This window comes from Mesoplodon bidens (assembly GCF_964165515.1).
Source record: "Mesoplodon bidens genome assembly, chromosome: 3".
NCBI lineage: Eukaryota > Metazoa > Chordata > Mammalia > Artiodactyla > Ziphiidae > Mesoplodon > Mesoplodon bidens.
The window spans coordinates 90,262,467-90,278,842 of NC_138178.1; the positions used below are offsets into that span (position 1 = coordinate 90,262,467).

Consider the following 16,376-nt stretch of genomic DNA (forward strand, 5'->3'; position numbering starts at 1 on the left):
GTGTAATTCTGGTGATTCTACACGTGAGTTGAATGCTCTCCTATTTGCATTTAAAACTAGCACTGCACAATATAAAGTTGAACAGTCAAATTCATGCTGATAATCTTAAATTTCAATTTGTCTTTACTTAGAAAGACATTAAGCAGCAAATAAAAGTTGCCATGACAAGTTGTGAGAGAGACCATGGGAAAAAAGGAAAAAGCTTTCTATTTTAGTACATTTAACATCACTTTTTCCTGCTTTTTAAACAAGGGGTCCCACATTTTCATTCTGTACTAGACCCTCACAAATTATATGGCTGGGAGCAGGCTGGTTGGGCAAGCAGAGCAACCTCCATGCACAGCCCAGACTGGCGGGAGTGGTCCCGGTAGACTTCTCCAAACCTGCGTGTTCCTCTCTGTGTTTGCATTTTCCTTCTGAGACCCCAGTGCTGGGGCTCCTCTGCCCTGGAGTTGGGTTCCAGCTCTGACCTGATGGACTGACCTTGAGTCCTACATGGCTGCCTCTGGTATAGCACAATTTTGGCCACTGCTGCCTGAGGCCCAAGCCCCACACCACCTCTCCATCTCTACTCACAGCAATATTCCTGCTCACCCACTCAACACTGCTCTTCTGCATCTTCAAGCTTGCCAACCTCACTCTGTAGCTCTGCTGAGACCAACCGACAGCTCTGTCTTCTCCCTGGGGTTCTCTGTTTAAGCAACAGGGACATTTCTTAACCACATGATGCCCCTTATTGATTCAACTCCTCTCTTGGATTTCCTGTCACTAGGGATCTGCCACTTGATAATGCCTGGCTCTCTATCAAACTGAAGAACTCTGCAGATGATCAGAGTGTGGGGGACAGGGGGGGTGATGCTAGCTGGGGCCAGTTACCATGGCAGAGGGAATGGAGCCCTGCCCAGGGAAAGCAGCCTCATAGCTCCCTCAAATGTTACTTGGTTGTCTTTGATAGAACAAAAGTCCAATCATTCAAGACGGCTTGCATCAGAGGTTCTCCACCTTGGTTCATTAGAACCCTCCTGAGGAGTTTTTAATAAAAACCAATGTTGGGCTCCCATCCCCAGAGTTCTGGTTGAATTGACATGGGGTCGATCCCAACACTTGTCTTTTTTCACACCTTCCTCAAAGGACACCAATGAGAGGCCAATGCAGAGAGCCACTCATAACATAAAGAGCTGAGCTGGGCCTAAGCAGCAGAGCTAAGGATGGAAGACAGAACCAACATGGCTACCTCAGGATCACTGCCTGGTTCCACCTCCCAAGTGGCTCTGGGTGAATCACTTATGTCACTGAACATCACTTCCTTCCTGCGCAAAACAGAAATAATTTTGTATAATCCTGCCCTCTATGCTGTAAAATAAGATTAGAACAATTATACATTCCTCACATTTACCTAGTCATTTATAATTTCTAGTGCTCTTTCACAGTTATCAGACCCTAAGATAATCAGGGCACACTTGGGAGACCCTGCATGGTGCTATAGACTGAATGTTTGTGTCCCCAAAAATTCACGTTGAAACATAATCCCCAATGCGATGGTATTTGGAGGTAGGACCTTTGGGAGTCGATTAGGTCACGAGGGCTCTGCCCTTATAAAAGAGACTCCAGAGAGCTCCCTTGCCCCTTCTGCCATAAGAGGGCTGTCTGTGAACCAGCAATCTGGCCCTCACCAGACACCAAACCTGCCAGTGCCTCGATCTTGGACTTCCCAGCCTCCAGAACTATGAGAAATGAATTTCTGTTCTTTTTTTTTAACTGAAGTATAGTTGATTTACTATGTTGTGTTAGTTTCAGGTGTACAGCAAAGTGATTCAGATATACATATAAATCTATTCTTTTTCAGATTCTTTTCCATTATAGGTTATTATAAGATATTGAATATAGTTCCTGGTACTATATAATCAGCCCTTGTTGGTGATCTATTTTATATATAGTAGTGTATATAGGTTAATCCCCCAAAATTTCTGTTGTTTATAAGCCACTCAGTCTGTGGTATTCTGTTATAGCAGCCTGAACAGATTAGGACAGGTGGGGAAGTTAGAAGTGCGTACGTAAGCGCAGACGACCTGGTTAGTGTCATGAAGACACCTGGCTTGTGAACTTTGCTCCATCCCTGAAAACTTCTCCAATGTGACAAATATTTTCATAAGTGAATATGTTAGTAAGACACAAATCCAAGCTTATCAACAACATTCTCAGTTATTCCTGTTACCTCTTTTTTATCCATTTATTTATTTGTAGATTTCTATCAAAGTGTAATGATCTCTTAAGTGGGCAACTGCCTGTCCTTTAGGACCTAGAGATTGCCATACTGAGTGAAGTAAGTCAGACAGAAAAAGAGAAATATTGCAGCTATTGCTTATATGTGGCATCTAAAAAAAATGATACAAATGAACTTATTTACAAAACAGAAACAGACTCACAGACTTAGAGAACAAACTTATGGTTACCAGAGGGGAAGGATGGGGGGAAGGGACAGTTAGGGAGTTTGGGATTGACATGTACACGCTGCTATATTTAAAATGGATAACCAACAAGGACCTACTGGATAGCACAAGGAACTCTGCTCAATATTCTGTAACAACCTAATGAGGAAGAGAATTTGAAAAAGAATAGATACAATACCTCTATATGTATAACTGAATCACTTCATTGTACAGCTGAAACTAACACATCATGGTTAATCAACTGCACTCCAATATAAAATTAAAAGTTTTTAAAAATTAAAATTAAAAATAAATAAATAAATAAATCATCCTGGTCAAGAACTTTAACGAGACTGACTGTGAAATCGAAATGTCTTCTGTCTGTCACTAGGTTCTTGCTTCTTTTTTCCTTTTCCTCTTCCTCCCTCCCCTACTTTTCTCTCACTTCAGCTTTCTTTCCCTCCTCTTTCATCTTCTCTGAGTGATTCACATTAAATGGGACTTTTTTCAACGTATCTAGTCCAATTCCTTGGCTGATTCCACTATTAAGTGATATGCTGAAGGTCAGCCATCTCCTGAAGCAATCCTATCCCTCAGCCTTCTCACGTGTCCTGGGAAGCTTCAGAGTATACAACACAAAAATTTCCCTGCAACACCTGTTATGTTAGCTTCTCTTTCTTCCACAAGAATAATTGGTTTCCAGCCTACTTATAATAGCCTATTGTCGGGGAGGGGAGGTTTGGAGGAACTGGGAGATGGGGATTGACATATATACACTATTGATACTATGTATAAAATAGATAACTAATGAGAACCTACAGTATAGCACAGGGAACTCTTCTCGATGTTCTCTGGTGACCTAAATGGGAAGGAAATCCAAAAAAGAGGGGATATATGTACACGTATAGCTGATTCACTTTGCTGTACAGTAGAAACTAACACAACACTGTAAAGCAACTATACTCCAATAAAAATTAATTTTAAAAAATATCCTATTTGGTATCTAGAGAAAGTCTTCCCATTTCCTCCCATCCCTTTTTTTTCCCGTAAAAAACTCTACTTATTTCATGTATACAACTTGATGAGCTTGGGGTTAAGTATACATACATGAAATCACAGCCATGAAGCCCATAAACATATCCATCACCTCCCAAAGCTGCCTCCCTACTCCTTTAATCTTAGCAGAAAGTCGGCCCTCTGCTTGGAACAAAGTTGGTACCCAAGAACAAATCTGTGTGTTCAGTAAAGATAAAAGGCTGCTCAAGTCGACGGAAACAGCAACTGAAAAGGACAGCTCAGGTCGTCACATAGTGATCACATGCAATGTCTAACAGTTACATAAATAGAAAAATTCACTTAAGTGCCATTTGGCCAACGGTCTTTTGGGGAGGGGATAAAGTCTTCCATAGTGAATGGCTTGTGGGTAAATACTTGATCCATATCCTTGGAAAGTGGCAATACCTTCTACTTCCATTGACATCAGGAACTCTTTGCCTTGTTTTGGCTAGATCTTTCCCAATTCTGTCTTAAAAAGAGTTTGTTACTAAAAGATACCTATCACTTTTTCCAGGCGAGTGAAGGAAGTGGGAACATTTGTGTTCATAAGAACAAAATAGTTGTAGCACTTCCACGTGCTCATAGGGCACCCCTTCCCAGAATAGCTATTCAGCAGTGTGAGAAGGGCTCTTTTTCATACAGCTTTTGGCCAAAAGATATTACCTGGGGGCAGGGGGGCACAAAGTACTCCTCCACACGCGATGGGAGTTTTGTAGTGGTTCTTCAGCACAGTTGGTTTTACCACACTGTCGGATCTCAAGTACAGACATCTGTCCTCCAGGACTGACTCCAGGGGCCCCGTCCGTGTCCACGGCGCGGAGCCGGTCAGCGAAAACAATGGCTTTCTGCAGCCGTGCCACAGCCTTGTGGCTGCCGAAGTCCACAAGCGCCAGCCGCTGCAGGTGCTCCATCAGCTTGGCTGTCATCCAGCCACTTCCCTCCACCGCCTTGGAGGGGAAGGCCCGGCGCCCGCCCACGGAGGCCCGAAGGCCCAGCCACACAGCCCACGCCCTCATTTCTCTCTCCTTCCATCCCTTTCTTATGACTAAACCTTGTGTCTTCGAAAGGTAGGCAGTTTTCCTCAACGCCCTCACCTGTCGTTTCATACTGCCATCGCGTGGATGGCTGAGGGTCTTGGCTCTCCCAATCCCTACCCAGCAATCACTATCTGCTGCTGGCCTGATCCTAGGTTGCCTCCTGAAGCTGGGTTGCAGGGGGAGTCAGGCATCATCCTAAAAACCGAAAACAGTTGCAAGGAGCAGCCCTCGGGGCAGGCTTGGGCCTTGGCAGGCAGTTTATGGGCTCAGGAAGAACCTTTCACTCCCAGAGGTACTGCATTCCTCATCAGCCCAGACTGCTCTTGGGGTGAGAATTAGAGAGTGATACCTTCCCTTTTATGCTTGCAGTTGAAAATGCAAATGTTGTCATCAGAAAAGGCCAGGGGAAGGATACTTGTTTTTCTTGTGTGCCTTTTTCCTAATTCACAAACACACCCACGCACACACACATATTCCAAACCCACACGCTCTATCTCTTTGTAATTTTTCCCCCTCAACTTCCTCTATGTTTTTTCCTTCTCATATCTCTCCTTCCTTTAGAAATAATCACTGACTTTAATCAAACTGAAGTATATACATTTTCATTAACTAATTGGTGCAACACCTTAAGATAATTAATTGTGGTCACTGAGGAAAATAAAAATATTTAACTCTATCAGGATTCACTCTTTTAACTGACTATTTTTTAGAGCAGTTTTAGATTCCCAGCAGAATGGAGCGAAAGGTACAGAGATTTCCCATATACCTCCTGCTCCCCCCACCTCACAGTTCAAGTAGGGAAGAACAGACATCTTGACAATATTGAGTCCTCTTATCCATGAACATGAACTATCTCTCCATTTATTTCATTCTTCTTTTTTCTTTTTTTTTTTTCTTTTTTTTTTTTTGCGGTACGCGGGCCTCTCACTGTTGTGGCCTCTCCCATTGCGGAGCACAGGCTCCGGATGCACAGGCTCAGCGCCATGGCTCACGGGCCCAGCTTGTTGTGAATACTGAATTACATATACTATCTAAAGTGCCCGTCATAATACATGGTTAAAACACTGAATCTGTAATTATAATATATTTTATAATTATATTTTTATTATAGTTATTCATTCTCTCGACTGGTTCAGAAAAAAAAATTCATGTAATGTGTTTAAGGTGATGATATTAAAATCTGAGGCCATAATGGACAGGCTTTGAATAACTTTTCTTCTCAAATGATCATCTATCTATTCTTCTTTCAAGAATCAAAGAGTTAATCTAGAAATATTTGAGATTGGTTCGCAGGAGCTTCTAGGGCTAAGGAGCCTGGGACCCCATTAAGTACAGGAGTTTTTAGGACCTGGAATTCCCCTCCCTCAGTATAGGCCACCTTTATAACCTTTGTAATCCCCCTAAATTCTTTATTTCTTCTTTCTTTTTGTCTTCAAACTCCTAGATGCATATTTTATGTTTTCTCAGGCAGGTTAATGTAATTTCACTCCGCACTTAATAATTAATTCTTTTTCTCTTAATCTTTCTATGTAGTACCTTGGAATGTATCTCCTGGTCTTCTGTATTATTTTTATTTTATGGCAAGGAAACTTCTGATAATGAATATATGAAATGTGCTTATAGCAGTACCTGGCACAAAGTTTTCCATGAATGTGGCTAGACAAACAACAGGTAGCTAATATTGAGAACTAGCTCTGTGCCAGGAACTGTTAGGCAAAGACTTTTTTGTTGGGGCCAGATTATCCAGGATCAAGGCATTTACCAGGACATTTCTAAGCTTTAATTAGTATTCAAATTGATGGTCTAGATTCTTTCTCTCACAAAAACAGATGCCGGCTGATGTACAGAATGCTGAGATAGTCCTGTGGAGGGTGTGCTTTGGAAAAGTTCTTGCAATCTCATCATTCCCAGCAGTCTTACACATAAAAATCTTGATAGCTGACAATTTAACACATCCAACCAGCAAAAAAATCATCATCCTTAAGCATCACTCATAGGCCATCTACTAAGCAGATTCATAAGGACTTCTGTTGTAATTACCTTACAGAAGAGTTGCCAGCAGCTATTGCCCCAGAAAAAAATTTTAAGCACAGAGGAGCATTTTATACCTATTGCCTAATATGATGGGAATCACAGGTACTTTAGCAGCAGTATTAGCAATCCGACTATCTGTAATAACCTCTTTGGTGCCCTGAGTCTCCAACCATCCTCTTCCCAATTACTCTTAGGTCCTAAAATTTCACTGCTCATCTTTGGTTGCAACTGTACTTCTGATTCATCAGAACTTGGGGGTGAATGTTAAATGGCCCGCCTCCCTGCTTCTAGGGGTAGCTCCCCCTGCCCCATATAAAATAGAAATAAAGTCCCTGCCCTTGTATTACCAGCGTATGTAGAATCCTTCACATCCACACCAAAACCCTGGAATGGGATAAATTACACTAACGCGTCCAATGGCAAACGAACTCCTCTCAGCAGTGCCCACATTTCTATTCCTCCCCCGACCCCTGTCAGTACCTGCCTCTTTGCCCCAGTGACCCACAATTACTATCCTAGATTCAAATGAGAGTGCACGTTTCCCTTTCAGACTCCTTTCAGCCCTATCCAGCTCTACTTTCCCCCTCCCCAGGCTGAATGAAGACTTCTCTTCTCTCCCACTATGTTTAAGTCAGAAGAGAGGTTAGTTGAGTTCATCTGCCTCTCATCCCCACATTTTCTCCCCTTCCACCTCATCTCCACAACTGAGAAGTACCCTCCTCCTTCACCACACCTCCAAGGAAGACCATTGCTTCTCCTACTTACTCCAATCCAAGGACCCAGAAGGAAGGATGCTCATATTTCTCCTTCCCTAGTCCATTTCACCACCTCCACTCATCTCCTCTTGAATCAATTATTCCACCTTCTCCCCTTTCCCATCACCACTGTATACAGACATTCAGAACTCTCCCCTGCCTTCCTCAAGAACTTTCCAACCTCATTCACATCCTCGTGGCCAGTAACCCCTTCCAACATCCTCAAAGATGTGAACATCATCCATGGCCTTTAAAAACCCAGGGGCTGGGGCTTCCCTGGTGGCGCAGTGGTTGAGAGTCCGCCTGCCGATGCAGGGGACACGGGTTCGTGCCCCGGTCCGGGAAGATCCCACATGCCGCAGAGCGGCTGGGCCCGTGAGCCATGGCCGTTGAGCCTGCGCGTCCAGAGCCTGTGCTCCACAACGGGAGAGGCCACGACAGTGAGAGGCCCACATACCGAAAAAAAAAAAAAAAAAAAAAAAAAAAACCAGGGGCCTTCCCTGTCCCCTTTCTCACTGAGCCTGCTCTTTGCCCTCATGTAAACATTCAGTGCTATTCTCCAATCAAATAGTCCCCTCTGGCCTGGCTAACCCCAATCTCAACCACTGAACTCCAGTTCTATTAATACCCCAGGATTTGGCTGTTCTTGACCTTCCACCTGCCTATCCAAACACCTTGTGACCCCACAGGGTAACAGAATCAACATGGCAGTGTGATGTTGTCAGGCAACATTAGGGAAAGTCAGGCTGTCCAACCATAGCTGGGCCCTGACTAGGGGTGATGTGTTGAGTTGCAGGGTTCTTTCCTACCCCTCAGCTGCACCCAATCCTTTTCACTCTACTCATCCTTGGTCCCACCCTCTCACTCTCAGAAGATAATCTCAACTCCAGTTTCACTGAGTAGAGCTACGTTTTTTTTTTTATTTCCAGTTTTATTGAGATATAATTAACAGACAACATTGTGTTCATTTTAGGTGTACCACATGATTTGATACATTGAAAAACGATTACCACAATAAGTTCAGTTAACAGCTATCACCTCACATAGTTACAAAATTCTTTTTCTTGTGATGAGAATTTTTAAGATCTACTCTCTTAACAACTTCCAAATATACAATACAGTATTATTAACTGTAGTCGTCATGTTGTACATTACATCCCTAGAACTTACTTACCTTATAACTGGAAGTTTGTACTTTTTGATCGCCTTCACTCATTTCCCCCGACCCCAAATCCCCACCTCTGGCAGCTACCAATCCGTTCTCTGTTTCTATGAGTTTGAATTTTTTAGATTCCACACATAAGTGAAATCATGCAGTATTTGTCTTTCTCTGTGACTTACTTCACTTAGCACAGTGCTCCATCCATGTTGTCAGAAATGGCATGATTTCCTTCTTTTATGGATGAATAATATTCTGTTGTGTATGTGTGTGTGTGTGTGTGTATACATATATATATATAATGCTGCAATGAACATGGGAGTACAGATATCTTTTCAAAATAGTGATTTCATTTCCTTCATATATATAGCAAGAGATGGGATTGCTGGATCGTATGGTAGTTTTATTTTTAATTTTTTGAGGAACCTCTATACTGTTTTCTATAGTGACTGTACCAATTTACATTCCCAACATTGCACAAGGACCCCCTTTTTTCCACATCCTTGCCAACACTTGTTATTACTTATCTTTTTGACAATAGCCATTCTAGGTGTGAGGTCATATCTCCCTGTGGTTTCGATATGCATTTCCTTGGTGATTAGTGATGCTGAGCACCTTTTCATGCACCTAGTGTCTATCTGTATGTCTAAGTAAAGCTACTTTTAATTCCTCCTCCCATCCACCCCCATCTTCCTCCACTCCACCACCTGTGGAATTACTTCCTCACGTGGTTTTTGCCCAAGAAGATTGCATAATTTGGACTGTCCCCTGCTTGTGTCCCACCCTGACCCCAGCTGGTTGAGTTATGGAGCAAGTGCCAAGGTCATTACTGCAAAAGAAAGTGTTGAAGGCAGAGAGTGAAAGCTTCCAGACAAAAAGTAAAGAGCATCTCATACCCATCCTGCCTTTTTCATCTCGCTGTATATGCCACTGCTACTACAACAGGGGATCCTCCAGGGTAGAGACCTAGACCCACCTTGGGAATTGGTAATAGATAGATGTTGTTTTTACAGTTGTTGGGGTTTTGTTTACCAGGGAAACATTCTGGTTTATTACATAGCTTTTTAGTTTTTTTCTTTTTTTTTTTTGCGGTACGTGGGCCTCTCACTGTTGTGGCCTCTCCCGTTGCGGAGCACAGGCTCCGGATGCACAGGCTCAGCGGCCATGGCTCACGGGCCCAGCTGCTCCGCGGCATATGGGATCCTCCCGGACCGGGGCACGAACCTGTATCCCCTGCATCGGCAGGCGGACTCTCAACCACTGCGCCACCAGGGAGGCCCAGTTTTTTTCTTTTTTACTCTTGCTGAGAGTTTTGTTTTCTGATTTGTGCTCATTTAAATTGTCCTGTCCTTTACTCTTGCTTTATTTTATTCTCTCTCCTTCTCAGTTCAAGCTTCTTTCTTTTATTTTCTTTTCAGAATATTTTTTTCTTAATCCTCTTTGTTATAGCACTCAAAGGAGCATTCTTAATTCCTTAATCTTGTACTTAAGCTTCAAACCCATCTACTTCTATATTTTTAACATTTTTTTCATAGGTTTTAGCCTGTTATCCTCTTAATCTTTTATCTCTTTAACTTTGATGTGTTTGACCTGTTACAAGGTTGATTTGTGTTACTGTATCTTTTACCTTAAATCTGATTTATTATCTTACTACTATTTTTCAATTTTAATTTTTTTAATTTTATTCATAGCTTGCTAGTTTTTTTAACTCTGATTTTCGCTTTATTTTTTTAATTCCTCTCACTTTCTTTCAATGATTCCATTCTATTTCCTTTATCTTAAAACTTATTTATCTCTCATGATTACTTTAAGTCTTAACCTTTTATCTGTATTGAGCTTTTATTCTCCTATCGTAATATTTAGTCTCCTCCTTTCCTTTCAACTTTCTCTTACCAAGTCTCAATGCTTTCATTTTAATGTTCTCTTAGCCTTCTACCCTGCTTTTATTATTTTATGTTAAGTTTTCTCTCCTTTCTTTCTTCTACATTTTTATCTATTTTATGACCTGGTGTAAAGTCACCAGCAGGAGTATGTGAGAGAAAAATCCCACCTCCCTCCGGCAGAGATTGGAAAGCTTCTCCCCCAGGGAGTTCTCCCTGCAGCTGCCCCCGGGAGGCCCCCCTCCGTGGATCCCCAGCCCCTTTAAAGGGACTTGAGAGACCCTTGTGTAACTCTCTCCCAGGCTAACATTCCCTGAGGGGTCAGGGTGGGGCAGTGGGCACAATGAGTTTACTAAAGGGCATTGCTTCCTAACATCTCGTATTATCCCACATATATTTTTTTTTAAATCTATGTTTGGATTGGGGGCTGCCCCAAGCCTCAGCTTACATGAAGCATTTAAAAAGAAACAGACCTATGGAATCAAACCCATGGGGACCTCTGAAGGTGAGGCTTGTTATATTTTTGAGGGCCCATGAGAGGAACCTTTTCTTGAGCTCAGCGTTAGGAATAAGAAGAGTGACACGGGTTTCTCTCTCTCTCTCTCCTATGAAGTACTCCCATTTCCCTCATCATCTTAATGCCAAATATGTGACCAGCCCCAGGCAAGTTCCCAGACCTGAGGGCAGGCCCTGTGTGCACTAACCTCCCCATCACCTCACCCTGCCTTTCTCTCAGCAGCAATTTCCTAGCCTATTTATTTTATTCTATTTTGTGGCGTTCTGTGCATCATAAATCCTTTCAGAAACAAAGCCAGTTTGAGTTACTACTTGACTGGCCTCAGGCAAGATAATTCACTGTTCTCTCTGTACTTCATCTTCCTCATCAGTGAAACGGAGGTGATAGAATCTATCTCCTGGGTGATTGTGAGGATTCGATGACCAGGCACTTAACAAATTGTAGCTAAAATCAAGAGAGGGGCCCTGAGAAAGAACTGGAGCCATCTAACAAGCTGAATAAAGGGCTATGTGAATGAGTTGCAAGAGACTGTACTTTGCAAAGTTGGCACCAGTGATATTTTCCATCCCACCTGCTCTTCTGCAGTGTGAACTTACTACTCCCCCATCATGAGGTGGAGACTGTGTCCCCACCACGCTGAATCTGATCTGCCCATGCAATTCCATTGACCAGTAAAATTCAGCAGAAGTGACTGTGCCCTTCTAGGCATAGCCCTTAACTTTCCTGGCAGCTTCTGCCTCTCGCCCTTAGGGGGTCAACCACCATTAAAAAGTGCCACTACCCTGAGTCCAACATACTGTGAGAATTCCAAGACATGTGGAGAGGCCCTGGAGGATGAAGCCATGTGGAGAAAGAGGGCCACAGAGCCCCCAAGGCACCAGACATCTGAGTGAAGAAGCCATCTGCGGAACAGATCCATCCAGGGCCAGCCACCCAGCTGACACTCAGCCGAGTCCTCCCCAAATTCCTGACCCAGAGAATTGTGAGCAAAATAAAATGGTTGTTTTAAGCCACTAAGTTTTGGGGTGATTTGTTATATGACAATAGACAACTGAAATGGAAATGAAAGTTCTTTGTAAAATATATAACCTCATTGGATCCTCAAACCAAATGTTAACAAGTGAGTAGAATCAAACTAAACATATTGTTTTGGCCATATGCTAAAAGTAAACCTCCCTGTGGACAAAGGCCACATCTGACACTTCTTCAGGTCCCCTGGACAATTCCTAAATTCTGAGTATTTTGTTATAAAGGCTGTATGTCCCGTTACTCAGGATATTTACTCACTCATTCAACGGACATGTACTGAATACTTACTACATGTCCAACTCTGCTCCAGATATTGGAGACACAGCGATGAACATGTCAGATGAAGTTCCTGGCCTGGTGCAGATACCTCTCTGTGCTGCTTACTGTTTGTCCCACCCAGCAGACCCAATCTCCCCCCTTCTCTGTATCCCAGCATTTAACCTCTGTGGTCTGTATCACCTGAGCTCCTCACCCTCTGGCTTCCTCATTAAACTGCAGAGAATTTACTGAAGGGGCTGTTCAGTAAATAGGGTTCAGAAATTAGAAGGCACCAAAAGATCAAGTGGTAGCAATAAAGAAGGGTCAGGCTGTTTACCCCCGCAGCCCTCTCCCTGTCTCATCTGCCTCAGTTATGGCCCTCAGCCTAAGGCTATAGATCCTATAGAGGATATGGATCCTAGGCAGATCCCCCTTCCAGGTCCCCAGTTCTCCCCAGGATCCTGTAACACTGTCCCTTCTGCTGGCCACTCAGGCCAAGGGATGAGAATGGCTTCTCACTTTTGCTGGTACCTGGATGCTTCACCATCCCTCTTTGGTTCCCCTGACCTCTGTCAATAGCCCCTTCAGTAAGTTCTCTGCAGTTTCATCACTTTGGGTATGCCATCTGTTACCAGATCCTGAATGTATCAGGATCTTGACTGATACATTCTCATTTCAAACACTCAACCTCAGTAGGACTTTGATGTGGAACACATTTCTAATTTAAGTCTGAAAAGTGTGGTCAGCATGGTCATTGTGGGCCTCCAGAAGTACTGACCACTAAGTTTCCAACCTTACCACAGCTCTAAAACCCAACATTGAATCCCAATCATTACTGATTATGCATAAAGATGATAAATAAAAGAGGTCTCATTTCATGTGCTAACACCAATTATTTGGAAGAGGCTGCCTAGAGCACTGTATTGAGAATTGTAGAGCTACATCTGGGCTCTGTGGAAATGAGTTCTGTGACCAATTAGCAATGTCTGCTGTGAGCACAGGATGGGGAATGACAGCATGCGAAACACATATATGCCATTTCAGGCCATGATTTTAGTATCACTGCTGCATCATTGTATGCCATTGGTGTCTTCCATAAATATCTTTTATAAACATAAATTAATATATGAAAACCCACAATAAGTAAATCCTGTACTTTGTACAAGTCTATTTCCATGAGTCAGAGATTTTTTTTTCCTAGTCACCTAGAGGATCAAGGAACTGAGCTGAACTGAGGCCTATGACCTTGACCCCATCGATAAAGAGCTCTGGCTAGATCAAACTAACCTTCAAACTGCAAGGACTTCATATACTCATAATACCTGTATTTCTTTGACCATGGAACTGTCACAGTGATTTTAAAAATTTCTTTAGCAACAGAACTCTTCATTTTAATTAAATCTCACACAGAACCCTAACAGATATAAGAACGAGTTGCTCTGATTAAAGAGAGAAAAGCCAAAGGCCCCCTTGCCCTTGACCCCCACCTCAAACATCTTAGCGAATCTCTGAGACCAAGAGGGCACAGCTTGAACACCAACAGGAAACCTTTTAGGTCCCTTGGGCCCTATGTAATTGCAGCAGTATAATATTTTGATGTATTAACCAATTCGATTAACCTCCATATTCCCAGTTACCCTGTGAGCCAGCCTCACTCATACATCCAGATGTGAGGCATCCACTGCCTCAAGGAGGGCTCATCCCATGGAATTGCAGAACCAAAAGGTCAGATGCTTAGCTTTTGTTTTCAAAAGACAAGGTCCAGGTTGAATTAGTCTGCCTGATTAACATCAGGCTATCCTACAGCAAAAACTGAACCAGAAATATCAGCGGCTTGATGCAAGAAAACTTATCTGGGTTGAGCCTTCCTCCTCCATCTTTTGGCAACATCATTTGGAACACATGGCCTTGAGGGTAAGTATAGCAGAGGAAGAAAGAGAAAGGAGAGCTCACACCCAATTTTAAATTCCTCAGCCTGTATATTATTCTGCTCAGGCTGCCATAACAAAATACCAGAGACTGGGTGTCTCAAACAACAGAAATTGATTTCTCACAATTCTGGAGAAAAGAAGTCCAAAACCAAGGTGTCAGCAGGTTTGGTTTCTCCTGAGGTCTCTCTCCTAGGCTTGCCAATAGTTGCTTTCTATGTCCTCAAACAGCCTTTCCTCTGTGCACACATCCCTGGTGTTGCTTCCTCCTCTTATAAGGACACATATTGGATTAGGGCCCCACACTTTTGACCTCATCTAACTTTAATTATCTCTTTAAAGGCCCTCTCTCCAAATATAGTCACATTGGGGGTTGGGCTTCAACGCATGAATTTGGGAGGGTTGGAGGGGAGGGAGGGGACACATCCATAACCACCTGGAATCAGAAAATGCCACTTCCATTCACATTTTATTGGCCAGAACAAGTCACATGGCCCACCTAACTGCAAGAGAGACTGGAAAGCTTCATCTTCACATGTGCCCAAGAAGAAAAGGAGAACCAGATGTGGGTGAGCACTAGCAATCTCTACCTCACAAAGGTAACACAAAAAGATTTAGAAACTATATGACTGGGCACAAAGAGTCTTCCCCACCCCTAGGGTGAGTGATGGGGAAGGAGGAGGGAAGGGTGATGAAAGGGAAGCAATGAGGGATTCAACAAAGGGCCCTCACTTGGAGAGACTGTGTGGACAGAAGCACAGGCAGCATCCAGAGGCACGCCCCTCACTCCCCCTGCATTCAAGCAACAACCCCCAGCGCCAGGAAGACAAATGGAAGCTGAGTTCGTGCTCACAGATGACCCAGACTCCATTCCATGAGGGTAAGCACTCTATACCCCCAGAGCTGAGAAGCCATGCTAGTCATCATGCCCTCTGACATCTGGAGAGGTTCTTTTAGCAGCAGTAGCCTGCACACTGCCCACCAACCATCCAGAAGGACTGCTGCCTGTGTGCCCCAGACTTGGTCAGTATCTGACTGTTCCATCACCTGAGTACTACAGGGGACTACCCCCTACACAAACACACACACACACACACACACACACACACACACACACACTTGCAGCTCTTAAAGATACAGACACCGAAGGTAGAGATGGTAATAGGGGTGGTGGGAGGTGGGGAGAACGTCCATCCACCATTCTCCTCACCTGTGGGACTGAATGAAACAGCTCAAGATTTCCCCACCAGCCAGGGCAAAAGTGAATGAACTTCAGACATTAAGTGGCACCAAACTAATATGTGAGATCAAGGAAAGCCATAGAGCCATCTACTGGTCACAAGTGAAAAGGGAAGTCATCGGAAAACAATAAACAGGGGAAAATAAAAATAAACAAATTCGACTATAATAACTTCATTATAGAAATGTGATGGGAAGTGTCATCTCATTCCCTTCAACACAGGAAACTATAAGAGACAAGGAGTTAGACATGCCTTGAGTAAATGTGTTTAGGAAATTAGAATTGTAGCAGGTCATCCAGCACACGGTTCTAAGGTGCTTCTCAATTCTCTCAATTCTACAGATTCAAATTCTGTAAAAATAGGACACGGGTTCATTTTATGAAACCCAAAGCCTCCACGTTTAATTAAGGAATTTGCGATCCTGCAGCTCGGCTGACAAATGATACACTTAGCACCCTGTTATTAGGTGCTGTGCAGTACATGATCACAGCCTCCACGACGCTGTGACGTGAGACTGACGCTCCTGAACGGTCAGGAAGGTTTTTTAACACAAAAGAGCTCCGAAGACCTGGATCGGGGGTGGGAGCAACAAAGGCCTCACTCAAGTCGTTCCCACTTTAAAGGACAATATTGGATTTAGAAATTGAGCTATGTCAGCTAAAACACCAAGCAGCCTTGCTGCTTAAAAGAAAGCCAATGAGTTACGGTCAACCCAATTCCCCCACCCTCACGGGCTTGGAATGTGACTTTAATGTAGTCTCTGCTTCCAAGTACAAAACCCAGAAAAGACTGCCCAGGCAAAGGCTAGGAAGAAACACCTCAGGGTCATTTTCACAGCCTCTGGGCATAATTCCAAAACTCAGCCCAGGACATGATCCAGCCTACGGTGAATGCTACATTTGAGCATGCTACAGAATGCTACGGAATGGCTGACCTTCCGTTTAGGGTCAGAAATTGGCTAATCTATTTCTCAGACTTGCTCCACAGAAGCTGAACAGATCAAGTTTAACTAAAAGGATGCCAGGCGCTTTGCCTTCGCCAAACGGAAATCTT

At 43.4% G+C, this 16,376-nt stretch overlaps 1 pseudogene across 1 annotated transcript; it reads right to left on the minus strand.

The window, feature by feature from the left end:
- Positions 1-4,094: 4,094 nt before the first annotated feature.
- LOC308614628 (glutamyl-tRNA(Gln) amidotransferase subunit C, mitochondrial-like) lies at positions 4,095-4,501 on the minus strand (annotated as a pseudogene). The gene has a single exon. The product of its transcript is annotated as a glutamyl-tRNA(Gln) amidotransferase subunit C, mitochondrial-like (transcript).
- Positions 4,502-16,376: the final 11,875 nt, after the last annotated feature.